We start from the raw sequence: 26,139 nt of genomic DNA on the forward strand, positions 1-26,139 counted from the left end.
CTACATCCTGGCCTGGCCGCAGTGGTCATAGAAGGGTCTGCTGATAGTGGAAATGAGGGGTAATAGGAGATGATCAGCGATGGAGGTTCAGCAGCTATATGAAGCCACCGGAGGAACTGATTAGACACTAGGGGCTGAAATGCCAGCCACACACAGGTGGCACCCAGCTCTATGTGTCCGCTCTGGCAGATGTGACCAGCTCCCTCTCCCTGTTCTCCTGGTGCCTGGCTGGGACCAGCCCCTGGACAAAGAGCAGCTGGTGAACACCACACCCAGGTGAGACAGAGGCAATGCTGCTATGAAGAGGGAAGTGCCATGAAGATCTCTCCTCTTCCATAACTTCCCCCTCGATCAAGGGCACCTGCCCCTTGGGGATACTGGCTGCCCAAATAGCCCAGACAGCACAAACTGCCCTCCTCTGACTATGACTAGCCAGACAATCATGCCCTGTCCTGCCTGACACAGACCTGGCCACGGTGAGGACATTTAGGACTTCCCAGCTCCATTAGGGCGGCTCAGCTGCCACGATGGAGCACACCCTGGGTATATGCCAGCTGGTGCCATGCACAGCAGCCTGTCCACTTAGCAGCACACCTGTGCCCTGAGCACAGCACCCCAGCGCTGCACCCCATTGAACAGAGACCAGCGCAGGACCCTGCTGTCCCAGTCCTCCAAGGAACAGGCCCTGCTGCCTGAGAGACGCCTCTCCCTCCACGAGCACAATGTCCCATGACAACTATGTGCCTCCGGGGCCCGACACTGTCTCCAATGGGGGAGGTTCGTGAGTACAGGAGTCAGAACCCTCATGGGCGAAGGGCTTAGACTGTGGAACTCCCTGCCACATGAGAGACAAGACCACGGGCCTCAGAGGGATCAGAACTCAATGCAAAACTCATCTCTTCAGCTTAGTTTCCCCTCAAGAGCTCTCCACACACAGGCTTTGTCTTCACTGCCAAATAATATGTGTTTTTACACTGAAAATGGATGCAAGAGGCTAGGCAAGGTCAACCATGGGCAGCAGAATATTGTTGACCCATGGTAGAACTCCACTAGAACTTGACAGTGGGCTGGCTAACGTGCTGTCATGACCCACCCCCCCCCCCCCAAAAAAATCCATCTGTGTTGCGGAGAAGACAATAGCCAGAGGCAAGATAAGCCTTGGCCAACTTCACCCACTTAAACACACCAGAAAAAATAATGCTATGGCCTGTCAGTGAAGAGAGGGCAAGAGAGTTTGTGTGATTGTAATTGGACTTTAATAACTTGGCAGGGACTCAGCTGCTCCCTGATGATGCCCATAAAAGTCTATAAATAAATAAAGAGGTAAGTGGAGGGGATCAGCGATTCCGTTAGAGAAAGGCTGGCTGGGGAATCAGTGAGACTGGGACAGTGATGAGTGAGCAGGGACTGAGCAGGCCAGGCATGGGCTGTGAGATGTCAGCTTCTGGCTTGGAATCGGGATAGGGCTGAGCAGCGACAGACTCTGCCTTGGACAGGATCTCTGAGACAAGCCTCGGCCACAGAGTTCAGATCCAGATCACAGCTCCCCCCAAGGTCAAAGCAGCAAGGTTGCCCCGCCCAACCCCCCTTTTCAAAGCCCCCTCTGGAGTGGAGCTAAGCCTCTGGGAAAAGGCTGGCCCCTCCCAGTCTGCGAAGCAGTGTGCTCGAGGAGGTGCTTGGAGCAGTGCCAGCCACCTGCGGTTTCCAGCTCGCATGCTGAGCCAGCTCCAAAGGCCACTGGAGTCTATGGAAAGATCCCCACTGATTTCAATTGGCTTCAAACCAGGCCCACTGTGAGCAACCTCCTGAGCAGTATGAAGCCATTTCCCAGCCCCAGCACATGGGAGACCATTCCTGGCCAACGAGCAGCTACAGTGGGGCTTGCTGTCTGCCTCTCCCCCAGCCCTGGTGGGTGGAACAGGCCCTGCTGTATTGAACCTCTTACTGTGTGTTTACTGAGAAATCTCAGCCAATCTTGAAACCCCATCCCTGCTAGCAGCTGCCAGATGAGCCAGGAACCCGTCCGCCTCCCAGCCTGCCACGCCTGCCTGCTGGGTTATGGGTAGGGCCCTCTCCACTAGCCACCAATGGAAACCTGTCCTGTGGTCAAGTGGGACCTGGCCCCAAAAGCCAGTGGCTCCACAAGTGAACACCAGTGCCTGCCACAAGCTCCCAGCCCTGGCTGTTTTATCTGCATGCTCTGGGCCCTGGGCTCCTGCCATGGTTGGTAAGGCTGCATTTTTCTGTGCCTAGCAGGAGAAATGGGGAAAGAGTGCATGGTCTTCAGTGACAATGTCTTTGTTGATGTCAATGCTGCAGAAGGATACAAATGGTTCTGTTGTTCTCAGCCCCGGAAGGGAGGGCTGTGAATGAGCTCTCTGTGCGGCTTGAAGTGGGAGGAGGGACAAGCCAGGGAGCCAGCTAGGGTGATGGTGAGAGTTCATTCTCGGGACAGTCTCCCTCCAGGAGATGGTGGGAGAGTCCAGCCCCAGCTCCACACCTGGGAGGAGAGTCTGAGATCCTGGAGATAGCAGGCACCATTGGAAAGAAACTGCCTGCTCCAAAGTCCCAAGCTGATGGCATGGCCCTGGCACCGTGGAGTTGGCATAGGGAAGGTGGCCACGACTTCTAGGGAGGGCTGAGCTGCCTTGTAAGAGCTGGCACTGGGATAGCTGCCCAGGAGATTCCATGTTGAAGCAGCATCGCAACGCCCTTTGCGTGCAGTCTGGTCCGACTGAGCCCTGGAAGAAAAGGGAAGTTTGCAGAGAGGAGCTTAAGCCAAGGAAAAGGTGAGGTTCACAGGGTTTTTTTTTTACAACATATCTACTGCAATGGGGAGTGCGTGTGTGAGAGAGAGAGAGCGTGCAGGGGACATGTGTGTGTGAGAGAGCATGTGGGGGAGTGTGTGTTGGGTGTGTGTGAGAGAGAGAGAGACCGTGCATAGGGGATTATGTGTGGTGAAAGAATGGAAAGGGGTGAGGGGGTGATAGAGTGTTTGTCTGTAATGGGGAAGGGAAAGCATATAGTTAGAGCACTGGGTGGTTGCGTGCAGTGGGGTAGTAGAGTCTGTGTGTGCCAGGACACTGTTTGTAAAGAGTCTGGCTGTCACTGACAGTGTTTGCGGGTGCAGCAGGGAGCATGGGCTTTGGAGAGGGAGATGTATGGGGAAGAGTGAGAGACCTCCTTTTCCTCTGGGATGCCTGCTCTGCCGGAGGAGTGCCACTGGGGACAGGCTTTTGGGGCTGGGAGGGCTGCAGGGGTGGGGGTAATTGTGGGAAACCTGCTGTCTCTGGGGGTAGCAGTGGGGGTCATGTGTGTCTACAGGAAAGTGGGGATAGCTGTAGGGGACATGCTGTCTGGGAGGGGCAGTTGGGGCCATGTTCTCTGTATGGGCACAGCTGTGTTACTCTCGTTAGGAAGGTGGTAAGTCACCATGCCCCTGCTCCCAGTGCTAACAGGGAGCCACAAATAACAGGAGCTGCTCCTTGCCACCTGCCTGCAGGGCTGCAGCCTGCATTAATTATTAATCTACTCACCTAAGGCAAAGTCAATACTGAGGCTGGGCTAAGAAAACGATCCCAGGAGTATTTATTTATAAACATCCCAGTGGAGGCCAGGCCTGGGTGGAGGAAAAAGTACTCTCTAGCATCCCTGGGAGCGGGGGAAATGCCCCCTCCACTCTAATGACCATGGATTGGGGATTAGAGACTCTTACTGCAGAGCAGTCACCGGCTGGAGGAGGCAGTTACTTGTTTCACTGCCCGTGTCTCAGGATTTACAGAGCTGGACTCCAGCTAATAGGCTTTTGTGCGTTTCTTTTCACATTTCATTGAACCTCTATAGCTTGGGTTTAGCCAACATCCTGCAGTGTCCGCAACCCAGCCTTGGGCCAGTGCATGGGAACCAGGAAGTGAAACTGACAAGAAACAGAACCGGAAACTGACCAGCCTGTTTCACTGTTTGCTGAGTAAAAGGCAAAAAGTAAATAAACTGAATGGGCAAAGAAAAGTGAGTTAGATGCTTACAGTGAGACCCTGCTTTGAATGTGTCTGCAGCAGTGACCCTCTCCATACTCAGCAGACCTGCTAGCTGTTTGTGTCTGACTCCATTTTCCTGACCTTAGTGACCAAACAAACAAAAACCCCAATAACTTTTGACTGCTCTTAACTGCTGGAAAGTCACATAGCTCTGGGAGAGTGTGTCAGATTGTATTCTGGCTTTTGCATAATTATAATCAATAATAATAATTATGATTAATAAAATATTAATAATAAATACCTACTTCTTATGTAGCACTTTTCATCAACAGAACTATCAACTGAGTTTCAATGACAGGGCCCCAGTTATCTGATCCCAGAACACAATGGCATTACTGAAGCTGTAATGTGGTCTGCAGAATTTTAATTACCAGCGATGATGCATGGGAAGGAATGAGCCCAGCTTTGCTCTCTGATCCAAGGGCTGGCTGTCAAAAACTGAGCGCATTTGTTCTGGAGGAACAAGAAACATGAAAACCATTGTACCATTTTTATAGTCCCTCCTCAGGGAAGAGATGCTCCTTATAATTGTTTCCCTGTCAATAATCACAGGTATAAGTAGTGGCAGAGGGAAGGAGCTTGGCCCAGATTCTAATCATGGCAATACGTGCACATCTAGTGCTATGCTTAAAGTCATGGCTTTGCTGTACCCTTGGTAAAGAAAGTGGGAAGGAGTGAGTTTTCAATGCAGTCAGTCTTCTGATGTCACAACCCCTTTATGCTCTCATCACTCATTTGAAAGCTATCTACCAGGAGTGACATTTTGGTCTATGCCTGATCTGCACACAGACTTGTGCCAGTTTCACTATAATGTGCTTTTAAATCAGTTTAGTTAAATCAGTGAAAAACCTGTGTGGATACACCTAAATTGATTTAAATGTGGCTTACAATCATTTAGTTTAATTTGGCTTCTAAGTGGTTTAAACTGAATTGAGAAAAAACACTTTTAAACCAATTCAAGAGTGCACATGCGTCTTTGCACTACACCACTAACTTAAGTTGATTTAAAAGCAATTCAGTGAAACCAGTACAACTTTGTGTGTAGACAAGGCCACAGTGAGAATGGCTTGACTGACAGGCCCTTTGCACAGCAGGTTCCCTACACATAGGGGGGGCCCCACCAAATTCACGGTCCATTTTGGTCAATTTCACGGTCGTAGATTTTTTAAAATAATACATTTTATTATTTCAGATATTTAATCTAAAATTTCACAGTATTGTAACTCGGGGTCCTGACCCAAAAGAGGGTTGTGTGGGGGGGGGGTCACAAGTTATTGTAGGGGGTTCGCAGTATTGCCACCCTTACTTCTGCACTGCCTTCAGAGGTAGGTGGCTGGAGAGCAGCAGCTGCTGTCCAGGCGCCCAGCTCGTAAGGCAGCACTGCCACCAGCAGCTTTGCAGAAATCAGGATGGCATGGTGTGATATTGTCACCCTTCCTTCTGCGCTGCTGCCTTCAGAGCTGGGCCCTCAGTCAAGAGCTGCCGTTCTCCAGCCGCCCAGCTTTGAAGGCAGCAGGGCAGAAGGAAGGGTGGCATGGTGTGATATTGTCACCCTTCCTTCTGCGCTGCTGCCTTCAGAGCTGGGCCCTCAGTCAAGAGCTGCCGTTCTCCAGCCGCCCAGCTTTGAAGGCAGCAGGGCAGAAGGAAGGGTGGCATGGTGTGATATTGTCACCCTTCCTTCTGCGCTGCTGCCTTCAGAGCTGGGCCCTCAGTCAAGAGCTGCCGTTCTCCAGCCGCCCAGCTTTGAAGGCAGCAGGGCAGAAGGAAGGTGGCAGGGCGTTGCCACCCTTCCTTCTGCACTGTTGCTGGCAGTGGCACTGCCTTCAGAGCTGGGCGCCTGGACAGCAGCTGCCGCTCTCTGAAGACAGCACAGAAGTAAGGGTGGCGATCCCACAACCCCTCCTACAATAACCTTGCGACCACTGTTCCCTCTAAGCTGTGCGCATGTACGCACGCACACAGATCCTAAACCCCCCGCACACGGCGAAACACCGTGCACACAAATATTTGCACAGAAGCACAAAAATTTGCACAGAAGAAATTTTTTGCACACACAGCCTGTCAAAAATTAGAGGGAACTTTGCTCGTGACCCACCCCATACCTCTTTTTAGGTCAGGACCCCCAGTTTGAGAAACAGTGGTCTCTCCCATGAAATCTGTATAGTATAGGGTGAAAGTAAACAAAAAAACAGATTTCACAGCAGAGACCAGATTTCATGGTCCATGATGCATTTTTCACAGCTGTGAATTTGGTAGGACTCTACACATAGGGCAGCCTTTTACTGTTAGTGACGGTATTTTCTTTCTATTGTGTAAAAAGAGATTTATTCCTACTTCAGCAGCCAGAGAACCCTGGCTGCCTGTGTGGAGCACCTTGGCCCAGATGCTCAAAGGGATTTAGGTGCATTTCAATGGGAACTAGGGACATTGGAGAATGTGGGCCCTTCTCCCCACCTCAGCAACTTCTGCATGGCAAGGGAGACATGTTTACAAATGCTTCCACTATGCTGCTCATTTTTACACGCTGGACACTTTGTGGGGTAGAACAGATGCTTGAGTTTGCTGGTTCCGTCAGAGAAAATCTCTCTGTTTCCAGATTAGGCTGTAATAATAATACCTTGCATTTCTATGGCATTTTCATACCAAGTGTGCTGGTGGAGGGGCTACTGTCTTTTGGATGAGCTGTAAAACCAAAGCCTTGGGTGTGAAAGATTCCAACTCACTTTTCACAAATATCAGGGTAGTAGCTCTGGTCCTGGCCCATTTCTGACTGTGGTGTCATTTATAATCGCCTGTTCTTCAAATTTCCCCCTGAATTTTCAGCTGAATGCAGGACTTAATATCCTAAATTGTTGTTTAGTGTTTTAGGATTCTGTTAAAGAGCTGCCATGTTCCACCCCAGAGGTGGCTGCATGGCAGTGCTGGGTGAAGTGATTCCTTTTTTGGCCTCCTTTGGGCTAGAAGCTGCTATGAGAACATAGGCCATTATCTTACCATTACTGCCACTCTTGAGAATACTTACAAAACTGTCCCCTGAAGAGAACCTATTAAACCCCAGTCTCTTCTCTGCCAGACGTGTCTGCTGACCATTTGATAAAATCACCTTGGGGGACTATAGAGGTGGGAGTCAAGAGCCGTTAGGTGCATTTCAGTGGGGCTCAGGGGGCTGCTTGTCTAATGAGACAAACGATAGCCTGACCCTGTTGCATTTACACAGCAATGTGATGTTGCCTCTGCATGTTTCAAGGACACAGGAGGTGAGTTATGGTGCAACCGCTCCAGTAGTAGGTTTCCAGTCTAGCATGAAGGTAGAATCATAGAATCTGAGGACTGGAAGGGATGTCTTCTAGTCCAGTCCCCTGCACTTAAGGCAGGACTAAGTAATTATCTAGACCAGCTTTTCTCAAACTGGGTTCTGCGGACCCTGGGGGTCCCCGAGGATACTCCAGGGGATCTGCAGGCATCGCTGATCAACTCCTCCTCCCCTCTATTTTCCGGAGACTACTGAAGCCAAACTGGGAGATTTTAGGTGCTAAAAGTCTGGCAGCACAGCAGGGCTAAGCAGGCTTCCTACTTGCCCTGGCTCCACACGGCTCCTGGAAGCAGCTGGCACCACTCTGCGGCTCCTGGGTGGAGGCCAGGGGTCTCGGTGTGCTGCCCTAGCTCGAGTGCCAACTCTGTAGCTCACATTGGCTGTGAACTGTGGCCAACAGGAGCTGTGGGGCAGTGCCTATGGGCAGGGGCAGTGCACGGAGAGCCCCTGGTCCCCCCACCTAGGAGCCACTGCCAGAGGGGTGTGCCAGTCGCTTTCGGGAGCCATGCAAAGTAAGAGCCGCCTGGCCGGAACCCACACCATCTCCCACACCCCAACTCCCTGCCCCAGCCCAGAGTCCACACCCTGCACCCAAACTCCCTCCCAGAGCCTGCACCCTGCACCCCCCCTGCACCCCAACTCCCTGCCCCAGCCTGGTGAAAGTGATTGAGGGTGGGGGAGAACGAATGATGGAGGGAGGGGGGATGGGAAGAGGTGGGGCGGGAATGGGGCCTTGAGGGAAGGGATGGGGTGAGGGCAGGGCCTGGGGCTAAGTGGATGGGCTTGGGGGGTCCCTGAAAAATTTTAAATCAAAATGGGGGTCCTTGGGTTGCTAAAGTTTGAGAACCGCTGATCTAGACCATCCCCAGCAGATGTTTGTCTAATCTGCTCTTAAAAATCTCCAATGGTGGAGATTCCACAACCTCCCTGGGCAATTTATTCCAGTATTTAACGACCCTGATAGGATATTTTTCCTATTGTCCAACCTAAACCTCCCGGGTATTCCTGGTGCTGCCATCCCAGTGGTATCAGCCATTTCAGTCTGTGCCTACATAGATCCCCTTCTAGCCTGGAGGTGTTGGGGTTGGAAACACAGACTGGTGTTTGATGATGATGCCTCTGATTGCTGATGGGGTGTCTTTGTCATAAGCCCAGGAGGAGACTATCTTTCCTGCGTCAAGCCTGGGGTCATGATCACTGGGCTAGAGGAAGAGAAGTTCATAGAATCATAGAATATCAGGATTGGAAGAGACCTCAGGAGGTCATCTAGTCCAACCCCCTGCTCAAAGCAGGACCAATGCCCAACTAAATCATCCCAGCCAGGGCTTTGTCAAGCCTGAACTTAAAAATATCTAAGGAAGGAGATTCCACCACCTCCCTAGGTAACGCATTCCAGTGTTTCATCACCCTCCTAGTGAAAAAGTTTTTCCTAATATCCAACCTAAATCTCTCCCACTGCAACTTGAGACCATTACTCCTTGTTCTGTCCTCTGCTACCACTGAGAACAGTCTAGATCCATCCTCTTTGGAACCCCCTTTCAGGTAGTTGAAAGCAGCTATCAAATCCCCCCTCATTCTTCTCTTCCACAGACTAAACAATCCCAGTTCCCTCAGCCTCTCCTTATAAGTCATGTGTTCCAGTCCCCTAATCATTTTTGTTGCCCTCCGCTGGACGTTTTCCAATTTTTCCACATCCTTCTTGTAGTGTGGGGCCCAAAACTGGACACAGTACTCCAGATGAGGCCTCACCAATGTTGAATAGAGGGGAACAATCACGTCCCTCGATCTGCTGGCAATGCCCCTACTTATACATCCCAAAATGCCATTGGCCTTCTTGGCAACAAGGGCACACTGTTGACTCATATCCAGCTTCTCGTCCCTGTAACCCCTAGGTCCTTTTCTGCAGAACTGCTGCTGAGCCATTCGATCCCTAGTCTGTAGCTGGGAGTCTCTGCTGGGAGCTGAGGTGCCAGGTCCCTCTTGAATGACTTGGAGGAAGCGAGGCATTAGAAAGACGGTAGCTGCTGCTGCCAGGCTGGTGGGAAGAGGATCAGTTTTCCGATCCTTGTGTTCAGGTACAAAGGCTGCCAGGGATACACCAGTGAAGGGTAGAAAGGACAGCAGCAGAGAGGCAGTTTGTGAGAGCATCCCCGCCCCCTCCCCGGGAGGTCTGCCTATCACTAGACGATGACAATAGCCAAAAGGCTGGCACCCTCCTGCCCCCACCCAGCTTCAGATCTGGAACTTTTCCTGTGGACCAGTTTTAGTGGAAGGGAAGCAGCTGGTTCTGCCCGAGACACTAGGCTGCAGTGTTGGGTGTCAGGGATAAGGGAGTCCTGTTACCAGCTGCTGCCCTCAACTTCAGGATCCACTTACAATTTCCATTCATTATTCACTGCGATGGGAATCTCAGCGGCAACCAGTCAGCACTGAGTGGCGCCCGTGAATACTGCTCCAAAACCAATTCCTCCTAATATGGTGTCTGCTATATGAGGATGTTTCCCTGTTAACAGACTGGCATTTCTTGACTTCTGCCTTTCTGCAACATTGGTTTCTGTAAATACAGTTAAAATGATTATTAATCCTTTTCTGCCTAATGCAATAGGGTTTTTTTGTTTGTTTGTTTGTTTGTTTGTTTAACACAATAAGCAACAATGCTAGCAACAAGACAAACACAGAATCATAGAATCATAGAATATCAGGGTTACTGCCTTGAAATCAGCTCAGATACAGAATTATACAAACATAAAATCCTACTACTACAACAGGCCTCCCCCCCCCCTTCCCCCGCCTGCCCTCCCCATCGTCTCCCCTCTTTGGTCTACACATGGTAATGTTTTTGGAAGTATGAAGGGGCCTCAGTTTCAGATTTTTGCCCTGAGCCGCCCAAAACCTTTGTGGGCCTTGCCTGGAGCATTGCTGCAAGCATAGAATCATAGAATATCAGGGTTGGAAGGGACCTCAGGAGCTCATCTAGTCCAACCCCCTGCTCAAAAGCAGGACCCATACCCAATTAAATCATCCCAGCCAGGGCTTTGTCAAGCCTGACCTTAAAAATATCTAAGGAAGGAGATTCCACCACCTCCCTAGGTAACGCATTCCAGTGTTTCATCACCCTCCTAGTGAAAAAGTTTTTCCTAATATCCAACCTAAACCTCCCCTACTGCAACTTGAGACCATTACTCCTTGTCCTGTCCTCTTCCACCACTGAGAATAGTCTAGAACCATCCTCTCTGGAACTACCTCTCAGGTAGTTGAAAGCAGCTATCAAATCCCCCCTCATTCTTCTCTTCCACAGACTAAACAATCCCAGTTCCCTCAGCCTCTCCTCATAACTCATGTGTTCCAGACCCCTAATCATTCTTGTTGCCCTTTGCTGGACTCTCTCCAATTTATCCACATCCTTCTTGTAGTGTGGGGCCCAAAACTGGACACAGTACTCCAGATGAGGCCTCACCAATGTCGAATAGAGGGGGACGATCACGTCCCTCGATCTGCTCGCTATGCCCCTACTTATACAGCCCAAAATGCCATTGGCCTTCTTGGCAACAAGGGCACACTGCTGGCTCATATCCAGCTTCTCGTCCACTGTCACCCCTAGGTCCTTTTCTGCAGAACTGCTGCCTAGCCATTTGGTCCCTAGTCTGTAGCTGTGCATTGGTTCTTCCGTCCTAAGTGCAGGACCCTGCACTTATCCTTATTGAACCTCATCAGATTTCTTTTGGCCCAATCCTCCAATTTGTCTAGGTCCCTCTGTATCCTATCCCTGCCCTCCAGCGTATCTACCACTCCTCCCAGTTTAGTATCATCCGCAAATTTGCTGAGGGTGCAATCCACACCATCCTCCAGATCATTTATGAAGATATTGAACAAAACCGGCCCCAGGACCGACCCCTGGGACACTCCACTTGACACCGGCTGCCAACTAGACATGGAGCCATTGATCACTACCCGTTGAGCCCGACAATCTAGCCAACTTTCTACCCACCTTATAGTGCATTCATCCAGCCCATACTTCCTTAACTTGCTGACAAGAATACTGTGGGAGACCGTGTCAAGAGCTTTGCTAAAGTCAAGATACAATACATCCACTGCTTTCCCTTCATCCACAGAACCAGTAATCTCATCATAGAAGGCGATTAGATTAGTCAGGCATGACCTTCCCTTGGTGAATCCATGCTGACTGTTCCTGACCACTTTCCTCTCATGTAAGTGCTTCAGGATTGATTCTTTGAGGACCTGCTCCATGATTTTTCCGGGGACTGAAGTGAGGCTTACTGGCCTGTAGTTCCCAGGATCCTCCTTCTTCCCTTTTTTAAAGATTGGCACTACATTAGCCTTTTTCCAGTCATCCGGGACTTCCCCCGTTCGCCACGAGTTTTCAAAGATAATGAAATCACAAGACAAAACATAAAACACAAAACAATTTTTGTCACAACAATAGATTCATGGAAATCTGGGTTGCTCTTCAGCTGGTATCAGCTTTTCCTGATTTTTTGAAAGACAAAAAGAACATGTCTCTACCCCTTTTGGGGTGGCAGATTTTTGCTTAAAATATCCCTTTCTTTTACAAATACTCTTGCTGATTGCAGGCAAAACAGAGGAATTACCCCCATACTTTCCTGTGTTTTTGTTCTAGAGGGAGGCCAGGTTTCAATGGCTTCTACCTTTTAAGGGTTTAGGGGAAATTATCCCACTGATTAGTCATTAAACTCATGACGTGGTGTACCTCAGTTTCCCTTGCTATATAGGAGACCAAGTTTGTAATGTTTTTTTGCTGTGCTAAGTTTTAAGTTTATTCACAGGTAATAGCTGAGAAGCATCATTACCATATGACCTTAAAGGTTTTTTTGTTTTGTTTTTTTTCCCAAAAATCATACCCTTTACATTGTTACAGGGGTACTTATTAACATTAAATTTATCCCAAAGTTTAATATTAACAATAACATTAGCATCAAATTTATTAAAGGTATCTTGTTATATATACCATGAATTTTATCCTTGGGGTTTTGGTGAATTAAAAAGGAGAGTCATGCATTTAAGCAGACCCCTTTTGTACCTGTCTTCAGATTTCAGCACTGCATAGTGCATTTTTCTACTTCAGGTTAACCTATTCCTCTCTTATTTTTAGGTTTGACTTCTTTTTCCACTTTCCTCTGGAGGGTCATAATTTAAGCCTTTTGGTTTCAGGTAGTTTCTTTGCTTACCAGGTATGTTCTTTATCTGCAGCTCCTTTGTGCTACCATTTCTGTGCAGTTCTCTCCTTTCTCTATCAGTTAGCTAATTTGCATCAACACAGATGCTTTCTGGCTTGCTTTTGGATCCAAAGCCATCAGCAGCTCAGAGACTGTCTTAAAAGGGATACAATCAACTTTCACCAGAGTTCTGATTACTTTTAACTTTCAACTCCTGCTTCCAAAACACACAGCAATCTGAAAAAGAAAACTCAACCTATCTTGGCTCCTTTTGGAGCCCTAATAGGATTTTAATTAAGTAGCATGTTTTATTTGCATTTCTTTTACCGCTTCTACAATATACACTGCACACATCCTGGGGAAAATGCACATTTCTTCCATAGTTTAACTTCTATAACATTATATTAGCCATATCAATTTTTACATAAGATGTAACTGTTTCTTTTGTGCTCACCGAGTTTTCATATACCCTTATCAAAGTAAAAAGAAAAGGAGGACTTGTGGCACCTAAGGGTATGTCTACACTATGAAATTAGGTTGAATTTAAAGAAGTCGGTTTTGTAGAAAGCGGTTTTATACAGTTGATTGTGTGTGTCCCCACACAAGTGCTCTAAGTGCATGTAGTCGGCGGAGTGTGTCCACAGTACAGAGGCAACCGTCGACTTCCGGACCGTTGCACTGTGGGTGGCTATCCCACAGTTCCCGCAGTCTCCGCCGCCCATCTGAATTCTGGGTAGAAATCCCAGTGCCTGATGGGGCTAAAACATTGTCACGGGTGGTTCTGGGTACATATCGTCAGGCCCCCGTTCCCTCCCTCTCTCCAGGAAAGCAAGGGCAGACAATCGTTTTGCACCTTTTTTCTTGAGTTACCTGTGCAGACGCCATACCACGGCAAGCATGGAGCCCTCTCAGCTAACCATATGTCTCCTGGGTGCTGGCAGATGTGGTACTGCATTGCTACACAGCAGCATTTTATTGCCTTTTGGCAGCAGACAGTGCAGTATGACTGGTAGCCATCATCGACGTAGTCCTGGGTGCTCTTTTAGTCGGGCGCCTGGGCAAAAATGAGAGTGATTCAGCCAAGTCATTTCCCTTTTAAGTTTCGTCTCATGGCGATTCAGTCCTACCGGCAGTGCACTGTCTTTTAACCTCCAGCCAGCAGAAGATGATGGCTAGTCGTCATTCTGCACCGTCTTCTGCCGAGCACTTAGGAGATGATGACGGCTAGCGGTCATACTGCACAGTCTGCTGCCAGCAAGATGTATAAAGATAGATGAAGTGGCTCAAAACAAGAAATAGACCAGATTTATTTTGTATTCATTTTCTCCTCCCTCCCTCCTTCCCTCTGTGAAATCAACAGCCTGCCAAGCCCAGTTTTGAGTTCTATCCTTGAGGTTTTGAGTTCTGTCCTTGAGGGGGCCATTCAGTTTCTCGCAAAGCCACCCCTTTGTTGATTTTAATTCTCTGTAAGCCAATCCTATAAGCCATGTCGTCAGTCGCCCCCCTCTCCGTCAGGGCAACAGCAGACAATCGTTCCGCGCCTTTTTTCTGTGCAGAGGCTATACCACAGCAAGCATGGAGCCCGCTCAGATCACTTTGGCAATTAGGAGCACATTAAACACCATGCACATTATCCAGCAGTATATGCAGCACCGGAACCTGGCAAAGCAATACCGGGCGAGTAGGCGACATCAGCGCGGTAACGTGAGTGATGAGGACATGGACACAGACTTCTCTCAAAGCAGGGGCCCTGGCAATGTGGGCATCATGGTGCTAATGGGGCAGGTTCATACGGTGGAACGCCGATTCTGGGCTCAGGAAACAAGCACAGACTGGTGGAACCGCATAGTGTTGCAAGTCTGGAATAATTCCCAGTGGTTGTGAAATATTTCGCATGCGTAAGGGCACTTTCATGGAATTTTGTGACTTGCTTTCCCCTGCCCTGAGGCGCAAGAATACCAAGATGAGAGTGGCCCTCACAGTTGAGAAGTGAGTGGCAATAGCCCTGTGGAAGCTTGCAACGCCAGACAACTACCAGTCAGTTGGGAATCAATTTGGAGTGGGCAAATCTACTGTGGGGGCTGCTGTGATGCAAGTAGCCAATGCAATCAAAGATCTGCTGATATCAAGGGTAGTGACCCTGGGAAATGTGCAGGTCATAGTGGATGGCTTTGCTGCAATGGGATTCCCTAACTGTGGTGGGGCCATAGACAGAACCCATATCCCTATCTTGCCACCGGAGCACCAAGGCGGTGAGTACATTAACCGCAAGGGGTACTTTTCAATGGTGCTGCAAGAACTGGTGGATCACAAGGGACGTTTCACCAACATCAACGTGGGATGGCCGGGAAAGGTACATGATGCTCGCATCTTCAGGAACTCTGGTCTGTTTCAACAGCTGCAGCAAGGGACTTACTTCCCAGACCAGAAAATAACCGTTGGGGACATTGAAATGCCTATATGTATCCTTGGGGACCCAGCCTACCCCTTAATGCCATGGCTTATGAAGCCATACACAGGCAGCCTGGACAGTAGTCAGGAGCTGTTCAACTACAGGCTGAGCAAGTGCAGAACGGTGGTAGAATGTGCATTTGGATGTTTAAAAGCACGCTGGCGCAGTTTACTGACTCGCTTAGACCTCAGCGAAACCAATATTCCCACTGTTATTACTGCTTGCTGTCGCTCCATAATATCTGTGAGAGTAAGGGGGAGACATTTATGGCGGGGTGGGAGGTTGAGGCAAATCGCCTGGCTTCTGATTTCGCACAGCCAGACACCAGGGCGGTTAGAAGAGCACAGGAGGGCACGGGGTGCGCATCAGAGAAGCTTTGAAAACCAGTTTCATGACTGGACAGGCTACGGTGTGAAATTTCTGTTTGTTTCACCATGATGAAACCCACCACCCCTTGGTTCACTCTACTTACCTGTAAGCTAACCACTCTCCCCTCCTCCCTTTGATCACCACTTGCAGAGGCAATAAAGTCATTGTTGCTTCACATTCATACCTTCTTTATTCATTCATCACACAAATAGGGGGATAACTACCAAGGTAGCCCAGGAGGGGTGGTGGAGGAGAGAAGCACCAGGAGGGGTGGTGGAGGAGGGAAGGACAAGGCCACACAGCACTTTAAAAATTTAAAACTTTAAAACTTATTGAATGCCAGCCTTCTGTTGCTTGGGCAATCCTCTGGAGTGGAGTGGCCAGGTGGCCGGAGGCCCCCCCACTGCGTTCTTGGGCGTCTGGGTGAGGAGGCTATGGAACTTGGGGAGGAGGGCGGTTGGTTACACAGGGGCTGTAGCGGCGGTCTGTACTCCTGCTGCCTTTCCTGCAGCTCAACCATACGCTGGAGCATATTGGTTTGATCCTCCAGCAGCCTCAGCATTGAATCCTACCTCCTCTCATCACGCTGCTGCCACATTTGAGCTTCAGCCCTCTCTTCAGCCCACCACTTACTCTCTTCAGCCCTCTCCTCCAAGTCATATTGTTCTTTCCTGCACTCTGACATTGTCTGCCTCCACGCAGTCGTCTGTGCTATGTCAGTGTGGGAGGACACCATGAGCTCAGAGAACATTTCATCACGAGTGCATTTTTTTCGCCTTCTAATCTTCACTAGCCTCTGAGAAGGAGAAGATCCTGTGATCATTGAAACACATGCAGCTGGTGGAGAAAAAAAAAAGAGGCAGTGGTATTTAAAAAGACACATTTTCTAGAACAATGGCTACACTCTTTCATGGTTAAAACCTTGCTGTTAACATTACATACACAGCATATGTGCTTTCGTTCCAAGGTCGCATTTTGCCTCCCCCCACCATGTGGCTAGCCCCTCACACTCCACCTGCCCCCCGTCTAACAGCGGAGAACATTTCTGTTCAGCCACAGGCAAACAGCCCAGCAGGAATGGGCACCTCTGCATGTCCCCTTAAGAAAAGCACCGTATTTCAACCAGGTGACCATGAATGATATCACTCTCCTGAGGATAACACAGAGAGATAAAGAACGGATGTTGTTTGAATGCCAGCAAACATACACTGCAATGCTTTGTTCTACAATGATTCCCGAGTACGTGCTACTGGCCTGGTGTGGTAAAGTGTCCTACCATGGTGGGTGGAATAAGGCTGCCCTCCCCAGAAACCTTTTGCAAAGGCTTTGGGAGTACATCCAGGAGAGCCACAAATGCCAAGGCAAATTAATCATTAAACATGCTTGCTTTTAAACCATGTATAGTATTTTAAAAGGTACACTCACCAGAGGTCCCTTCTCCACCTGGCGGGTCCGGGAGGCAGCCTTAGGTGGGTTCAGGGGGGACTGCCTACAGGTCCAGGGTGAGAAACAGTTCCTGGCTGTCGGGAAAACCGGTTTCTCAGCTTGCTTGCTGTGAGCTATCTACAACTTCATCATCATCATCTTCCTCGTCCCCAAAACCTGCTTCTGTGTTGCCTCCATCTCCATTGAAGGAGTCAAACAACACGGCTGGGGTAGTGGTGGCCAAACCCCCTAAAATGGCATGCAGCTCATCATAGAAGCGGCATGTTTGGGGCTCTGACCCGGAGCGGCCATTTGCCTCTCTGTTTTCTGGTAGGCTTGCCTCAGCTCCTTAAGTTTCATGCGGCATTGCTTCGGGTCCCTGTTATGGCCTTGTCCTTCATGCCCTGGGAGATTTTGACAAATGTTTTGGCATTTCGAAAACTGGAACGGAGTTCTGATAGCACAGATTCCTCTCCCCTTACAGCGGTCAGATCCCATACCTCCTGTTCGGTCCATGCTGGCGCTCTTTTGCAATTCTGGGACTCCATCATGGTCACCTCTGCTGATGAGCTCTGCATGGTCACCTCTGCTGATGAGCTCTGGCCAGCGTGGCAAGCTGCAGGTGACCATGCAAACAGGAAATTGAAATTCAGAAGTTTGCGGGCCTTTTCCTGTCTACCTGACCAGTGCATCTGAGTTGAGAGTGCTGTCCAGAGCGGTCACAATAGAGCACTCTGGGATAGCTCCCGCAGGCCAATACCGTCTAATTGCGTCCACAGTACCCCAAATTCGACCTGGCAAGGCCGATTTAAGCGCTAATCCACTTGTCAGAGGTGGATTAAGGAAATCGATTTTAAGAGCCCTTTAAGTCGAAAAAAAGGGCTTTATCGTGTGAACGGAGGCAGGTTTACATCGATTTAATGCTGCTAAATTTGACCTAAACTCCTAGTGTAGACCAGGGCTAAGACACTAACAAATTTATTTGAGCATAAGCTTTCGTGAGCTACAGCTCACTTCATCGGATGTTTTTGCAAATACAGACTAACATGGCTGCTACTCTGAAACCTTATCAAAGTGACAGTTTGGTTACTCAGAGCTACCTTAAGGCTCAGTGTTTCTAACATTGCTTCTTTGTGCACCTCACCCCTGCTGTTGCTCCAGAAGGGCACACTGTCTTTTTTAATTTCTTATACTTTTACTACAGCTCTTATCTGCTATTTTGTTACCAAAAAACAAATCCAGAATCTTTTCCCATTTTCCTGGCTTTGACTGCCCTGCTTGCAGCCACGACTTTGGTTTTTAAAAAGATATTGAACATTATAAAGCATTAAGGTACCTTAAGGGTTAAATGCTAAATACCAAAGCCAAACAGCACTAGTTACCTGTGTCTGGCAAACAGTGTCTGTCATTTCTGCAACTTTTAATGAAAGATTCGAATGGATTTTAGTGGTATTATTTAAAAACAGAACAAAACCAATTCATCTTAAACCTGCAGACCAGGAGTATTGATTTAGGTCCTTAAAACCTCACATATTTACACAATGTATTTACACACACATTATTTTTTCTTAACATCCCTTACACTGCTTTAATTTTTACACAGTTATACATAGATTACATGTGTATACATTTGCGGGAGGTAAAGTTTCAGTAGAAACCCCTTATGTTCTTTTAGTGAATTTAACTAAATTGTTCATAGTCAAATGATTTAAATCAGATTGTCTCTTTGCCTGGCTTATTTACAGACATTCCTTTGGAAAAGAGCCCATTTTTCCTTCAGAATGTCTGCAAAGAAACCAAGAATTCTTTTTCTATAACAAGAAAAGGAGTACTTGTGGCACCTTAGAGACTAACCAATTTATTTGAGCATGAGCTTTCGTGAGCTACAGCTCACTTCATCGGATGCATACCGTGGAAACTGTAGCAGACTTTATATATACACAGAGAATATGAAACAATACCTCCTTTCATATTCTCTGTGTATATATAAAGTCTGCTGCAGTTTCCACGGTATGCACCCGATGAAGTGAGCTGTAGCTCACGAAAGCTCATGCTCAAATAAATTGGTTAGTCTCTAAGGTGCCACAAGTACTCCTTTTCTTTTTGCGAATACAGACTAACACGGCTGTTACTCTGAAACTTTTCTATAACACTTTTCCTTTTTAACATTTTGACAATGTTCAACTGCTTAATTCCCTTCAGAATCTGCAGTTAACTTCTCACTCTCTTTCCTTAAATCACTTGCTTATCTCCCAAAATGACACCTTCATCAACTCAGATTTCACCATTCCGAGTACAGTAACTCCTCACTTAAAGTCGTCTCACTTAACGTTGTTTCGTTGCTGATCAATTAGGGAACATGCTCTTTTAAAGTTGTGTAATGCTCCCTTATAATGTCATTTGGCAGCGGCCTGCTTTGTCCACTGCTTGCAGGAAGCTGGTGGGGGCTTGGAACCAGGGTGGGCCGGCAGCCCCGCATCAGCTCCCTGCTCCCCTAAGTTCTCTGTGTGGCAGCCGCCCAGCAGGCTATCAATTGCCAGCAGTTCAGCTGTCCCTCCCCCCACTGCCCTGTGCTGCTCCTGCCCTCTGCTTTAGAGCTGCTCCCTGAGCCTCCTGCTTGCTATGTGCGGGGGGAGGGAGAGGAGGAAGAGGGGGGCTAATGTCAGGGTGTCCCCCTCCCCCGGCTGCTGCACCCCACTTACTCCATCTTCAGTAGAGCAGGGGGGACACACGACAGGGCTCAGGACGGAGGGAGCTTCCTGGCAGCAGCTGCGGTCTCCGTTTGCTGATCTACTTAACAAGGTAGGGTATTTAAGAGTGTGGTCTGGGGTCAGCATACTTAAAGGGACAATGTGCATTTCTCTCTCTCACACACACAGTGTGTGTCTCTGTCTGCCACGCTGTCTCCCCTCCCTCCATTCGTGCTGCCTTGTAGAGTGTGAGGCTACATTAACAACAATGAGTTAACCCTTGAGGGCTCAGCCAATTGCTAGTTCATCATTTAGCAGTAAGACACTTCCTGCTATCTATTCAGGGGACACCATCATAGGGCCTAATCACATCAGCCACACTATCAGAGGCTCGTTCACCTGCGCATCTACCAATGTGATCTATGACATCATGTGTCAGCAATGCCCCTCTGCCATGTACATTGGTCAAACTGGACAGTCTCTACGTAAAAGAATCAATGGACACAGATCAGACATCAAGAATTATAACATTCAAAAACCAGTTGGAGAACACTTCAATCTCTCTGATCACTCGATTACAGACCTAAAAGTGGCAATTCTTCAACAAAAAAAACTTCAAAAACAGACTCCAATGAGAAACTGCTGAATTGGAATTAATTTGCAAACTGGATTTTCGTGTTCTCTGTGTATATAAATCTCCCCACTGTATTTTCCACTGAATGCATCCGATGATGCTCACGAAAGCTTACGCTCAAATAAATTTGTTAATCTCTAAGGTGCCACAAATCCTGCTTTTCTTTTTGCGAATACAGACTAACACGGCTGCTACTCTGAAACATTTCCTGAGAAGTACCCCACCCTCTGACTTCACCACCTCAGTCAAGCTTCACAATCATCATCGCTGTGTAGCAGTATTAAATTGTTTGTTTAAAACTTATACTATGTATAATATAGTCTTTTGTCTGGTGAAAAAAATTTCCCTGGTACCTAATCCCCCCATTCACATTAATTCTTATGGGGAAATTGGATTTGCTTAACATCGTTTCGCGTAAAGTCGCATATTTCAGGAACAGAACTACTATGTCAAGTGAGGAGTTACTGTATTGTCCCAGGGATCTGAAATCCCCATGCCTATACTTACTCCTTTCCTTACTCCTGCCACTAGGCCCCTCAGGGCTCCCAACCTGTTTTCCAATCTCTTTATCTGTTGCCTGCCTGCTTGTCTGGATCTGATCCTGCTTTCCTCGCTGAACTATTCCTTCCCATGGGCACAGGCTTTGTCCCGCTAACCATTTAGCAAAGAGGGTGGGCTCCTCAATTAGCCCCCACACTTCCTGGTCCCTTTTGTTTAACATTTTTCTTAAAATTGTGAAATCACAACAATATCCCACACTCCAATATCCTTCAGAGTGAGGTTTTACAGAAATCTACTCCTTATTTGCCCACGCTTGTGCTGGGACTTACAAAACACAAAAAATCTATATCCATAAAAACTCTGTCTGACAGAGCAGGAGGGGGGAACGCTAAGCCCCCTACCTTTTGGGCTACGACCGAGGGTCTATTCACCTATGTAATTTTTCCCCGAAAGACGGGTCGCCCCGAGGACTCTAATCCTCCCCCTATTGCCTGGCACTTCTACGACCGGGGGTGTGCACACCAGAATGATCAATCACTTTATATGTATGGTATATCTTTTAGCAGTATTTAGCAGTGTTTTCAACAATCACAGTGCATGTCTTCCCCCTTTTGCAATTCTCCACCAAAAATGTTATGCTTAAAGAAGCACAGGGGATCTTTTTCAGGGGAAAAGGCAATACACCACTTTATTGAAGATACAACAATTAGCATATGCATTCAATCACACGCACACACACACACTGTTCCGCCAGTTATAGTTACCAGTTATAGTTACCAGTTGTTATAGTTACCAGTCCAGAGTCCAGATCAATCTAGTGGCCAGGTAGGTTGATCACGGGTAGAGAGGAGCCGGGTTCTGTCAGTTGCGACACGATACTTCAGGGAAGTCTTGGCAGGATGAACCCAAAGTGATTTTCCTTCCTTGGGAACCAATGAGTTTTGCACCATCATGCTGTAATCAACTGTTGTTTGATGAGTGCTTGTTTTCTTACATTGTTTTTCTCATCCTTTATCTTGTTCTTTCATTAAGTCTTTCAGGGAGTTATCCCTGCTGGTTTTGATCACTGCTATCTTGTCCCCATTGATAGGTGCCTGTCTCATTTTTAGAGTCGTCAATCTACCCTCCTCTGATATTTCAATAGGGGCATGTTTCAGCCTCCTGGCACCCTTGTGTCTGTCTCTGGTTCCTCCCTAGAACATCTGGTTCAGCCATGGCCTTCACACTTATCTCTTAACACCCATTCCTCATTCACACACAAAAGAGAATTAATTTACACAGAACATTTTGAACAGGAACATCAAATTGCAATGCAGAAGAAAAACAATCATGGCATTCTTTTACTTATTTTAAAATGCTAAGCCTACAACAAAGTGGTGACCCTCAAAGGTCTGTTACTGCCTTGAAATCAGCTCAGATACAGAATTATACAAACATAAAATCCTACTACTACAACAGGCCTCCCCCCCCCCTTCCCCCGCCTGCCCTCCCCATCCTCTCCCCTCTTTGGTCTACACATGGTAATGTTTTTGGAAGTATGAAGGGGCCTCAGTTTCAGATTTTTGCCCTGAGCCGCCCAAAACCTTTGTGGGCCTTGCCTGGAGCATTGCTGCAAGCATAGAATCATAGAATATCAGGGTTGGAAGGGACCTCAGGAGCTCATCTGGTCCAACCCCCTGCTCAAAGCAGGACCAATCCCCAACTAATCATCCCAGCCAGGGCTTTGTCAAGCCTAACCTTAAAAACCTCAAAGGAAGGAGATTCCACCACCTCCCTAGGTAACCCATCCCAGTGCTTCACCACCCTCCTAGGGAAATAGTTTTTCCTAATATCCAGCCTAAACCTCCCCCACTGCAACTTGAGACCATTACTCCTTTTTCTGTCATCTGCTACCACTGAGAACAGTCTAGAGCCATCTTCTTTGAAACCCCCTTTCAGGTAGTTGAAAGCAGCTATCAAATCCCACCTCATTCGTCTCTTCTGCAGACTAAACAATCCCAGTTCTCTCAGCCTCTCCTCATAAGTCATGTGCTTCAGTCCCCTAATCATTTTTGTTGCCCTCCGCTGGACGCTTTCCAATTTTTCCATATCCTTCTTGTAGTGTGGGGCCCAAAACTGGACACAGTACTCCAGATGAGACCTCACCAATGTCGAATAGATGGGAACGATCACGTCCCTCAATCTGCTGGCAATGTCCCTACTTTTGCAGCCCAAAATGCGATTAGCCTTCTTGGCAACAAGGGCACATTATTGACTCATATCCAGCTTCTCATCCACTGTAACCCCTAGGTCCTTTTCTGCAGAACTGCTGCCTAGCCATTCGGTCCCTAGTCTGTAGCTGTGCATGGGATTTTTCTGTTCTAAGTGCAGGACTCTGCACTTGTCCTTGTTGAACTCATCAGATTTCTTTTGGCCCAATCCTCTAATTTGTCTAGGTCCCTCTGTATCCTATCCCTACCCTCCAGCATATCTACCACTCCTCCCAGTTTCGTGTCATCTGCAAACTTGCTGAGGGTGCAATCCACACCATCCTCCAGATCATTAATGAAAGGTTTCAGAGGAACAGCCATGTTAGTCTGTATTCGCAAAAAGAAAAGGAGTACTTGTGGCACCTTAGAGACTTGAACAAAACCGGCCCCAGGACCAACCTTTTGGGCACTCCGCTTGATACCGGCTGCCAACTGGACATGGCGCCATTGATCACTACCCATTAAGCCTGAAGATCTAGCCAGGTTTCTATCTGCTGTAGTAAGAGACCCTGAAATACAAACCCTTGTATCAGAGGCCTGGTCTGAGGCCTAAAGCCTGAACCAAAGTACTTCCAGGCATTGCTAAGCAAAGCTGGGCTGTGAGCCAGAGGCAGGCCCTAATTGCAGAACTTGGCAAGAAAAGGGATCCTAGAAAGCATGTGCTAATGATATAAGTAGTAATAAGAGGAACGTGTACCAAGATGGCACCTGGACATCCCAATACGAGGACACTTCACAGAGATAACAAGGAACAGCCAGATGCACCCCAAAGACAGGGTCAAAAGGACAGCATGATGGACAGATCTGTTTGTTTGAACCAACATGATCAAAGGGGGAGACAGCACCCTAATGAGTCAAGGGGCTGTACCTCAATATGTCAGTAGGGATGAGTAATCTGTCCTGCAACTGTATAAAAATAGGTCCTGGAGCGCATATCTTTGTCCAGCCTAGGGGGCAGTGGAGTGTCCCGCCACTGACTGAGCTGTGTCCATTGCCAGGGGGCACATATTCGTAGTATGTCCTGGAGAGTCTATAGGAAACTATTCCTGTGCTTCGTTTGACAATAAACCGGGCCGGGTGCCTTCGTACCTTACTAGAGTCTGTGGTCTTTGGGGTTTCTCTCGGGGTCTGCTGTGTCAGATATCTGCACAGAGCTGGGGCAGCACACAGAGGGAACATGCATGCAGCCGACTGTTATCATCATTGAACCAGAGCAGAGCACCTCACCAGTAGCTACCGACAACATCCACCTTATAGTCCATCCAGCCCATACTTCTTTAACTTGCTGGCAAGAATACTGTGGGAGACCGTGTCAAAAGCTTTGCTAAAGTCAAGGAACAACACATCCACTGCTTTCCCTTCATCCACAGAGCCGGTTATCTCATCATCGAAGGCAATTAGATTAGTCAGGCATGACTTGCCCTTGGTGAATCCATGCTGACTGTTCCTGATCACTTTCCTCTCCGCTAAGTGCTTCAGAATTGATTCCTTGAGGACCTGCTCCATGATTTTTCCAGGGACTGAGGCAGCTTTCCCGTCCCCAAGTAGCATGTCTCCTTGTCCTGACACAGAGGACAGCATTGCTGCAATGCAGTTGCTCACACGCTACCAGGCAGCTCCAGCCTCAGTCAGTTGTCAGACCTTGGACCTGCTCATCCCCTCTGCTCCCTGGGACTTCCAGAGAACTCATCCCTTGCAGGTTGCAGCTGATGGTTTGCAGGTGCTGTACCCTTTTAACTTCCCTCTGGTCCCTGCTGGCTGGCTCAAGGCTTCCTAGACAAGCTGAGGGGGTCGGGCAGGAGGGGCTGGGCTTCCCAAGAAAGGTCATGTGCACCCTGTGCATAGGGTGGGGTGGTAAGAATGAGTGGTGCAGGTGATCAGGTGCATCCCTGTGTGCCTATGAACCATGGAACTAGAGAGCAGCAGGAGGCTGTCCCTGGGGAGGCTAGGCTACAGGGCTCAAGATGGGGAGAGCCCTTTCCTTGGAGAGCAGGTGAAAAGTTCACTGCCCCATGGATATTTATAAGGCTGTCCTGGCAGGTACACGTCTGTGCACTGCTGGCCCCTGTGGGAGTGAATCAGACATGTGTGTCCTTCTGCTACCAGGTGTGCAGACTTAGGCTACATCTATACTAGAAACTTCGAAGCACTCCCGCAGCAGCGCTTTAAAGTGTAAGTGTGGTCACGCGCTCCTGGTAATCCACCTCCATGAGAGGAGTCGCTCGGAGCCTGTCCACGCTAGCGCTGTAAAGCACTCAAACTTGCTGCACTGGGGGGGCGGGATTTTTCACACCCCTGAGCCAGCAAGTTAGACCGCTATGAAATGTAAGTGTAGCCAAGCACTTAGACCAGGTTACGTGTATTTCTGGGCACCCCTGCCCCTGCTTGGATGGTTTGGCTTTCGTGTGTGTCCCTGTGTGCGCACAGGTGGCTCGAGGCCCCTGGAAATTAGTCTGAATGATGGATGCAGGTCCCCACACACCTAAAGAAAGCCACAGTCCCTGCCCTGACAAGCTTACAGTCTAAAGAGAGAGGGAGCTGGACAGGAGGGCAAAGTCAGAAGGCCTGGGACCCGCGTGACCCAGCGACGCACATCCTGTTACACACTTGTGTGGCAATGCTGGTCCCTCTGGGCTCAGACTGGCTGCTGCTGTCGCCCACGTATACTGAGCTGATTAGCGTGAGTGTAGGGCGAGGAGGGGGCTGTTTGGAGACACAGGTCAAATGGTTACAGCTGCTTCTCTGGACTCCACGGGCACAGCATGGGCTTCTTTAGTGGAAGTGCCTGTGCTCTTGCCCAGAGTCATTGGAGCCTGTGTGCTGGGTGCAGATTACTATCCCCTTTTGCCTTTTGACTGCAAGTTGCTGCCTTTGCCCTGCCTGTTGCCCATTGGCTGATGCCCTAAGCTAAGCAGTGCTTGGGCAGGAGGCCCCGTGCAGCGTGTCCAGCGTGTGGCTGGAAGTGAAGCTGGTGACGAAGTGGAAGGAGATGATCCACCTGGAGCTCTGCTGTGCAGTGAGATGTGAAGCCAATGACCTGAGCTGCTTTCGTCCAGCCCTTGTGGGAATGTCATGAATGCTCAGCCTTTGTTTCGACCACCCACAGGGGCTGTTACTGTTGTGGTCACGAGAAACAGCCCAGCACCACCTGGTGGTGAGTCAGTTTCTGCTGCTGCCCCCAGGAGAGAGCTTGGCCCCTGTGAGTATCAGCTGCACTTGGTGGCCCTTCCAGTCCTTGGCTTCCCCAGCTTGAGCTGCTCCCCCCTCCAAGGGG

At 48.6% G+C, this 26,139-nt stretch overlaps 1 protein-coding gene across 3 annotated transcripts in view; it reads left to right on the forward strand.

The window, feature by feature from the left end:
- The first annotated feature begins 2,049 nt into the window (after nt 1-2,049).
- Nucleotides 2,050-26,139, forward strand: part of GAL3ST1 (galactose-3-O-sulfotransferase 1) — a 47,989-nt gene continuing 23,899 nt past the window's right edge. The window contains exon 1 of one of the 3 annotated variants that reach the window (XM_048821778.2): nt 2,050-2,789. The gene's annotated coding sequence lies outside the window, so the exon portion shown is untranslated. The remainder of the gene's footprint in view (nt 2,790-26,139) is intronic. The other 2 variants (XM_075120145.1, XM_048821779.2) reach the window with 2 other exon arrangements.

Source organism: Caretta caretta, chromosome 15 (assembly GCF_965140235.1).
Source record: "Caretta caretta isolate rCarCar2 chromosome 15, rCarCar1.hap1, whole genome shotgun sequence".
Taxonomy (NCBI): Eukaryota; Metazoa; Chordata; order Testudines; family Cheloniidae; genus Caretta; species Caretta caretta.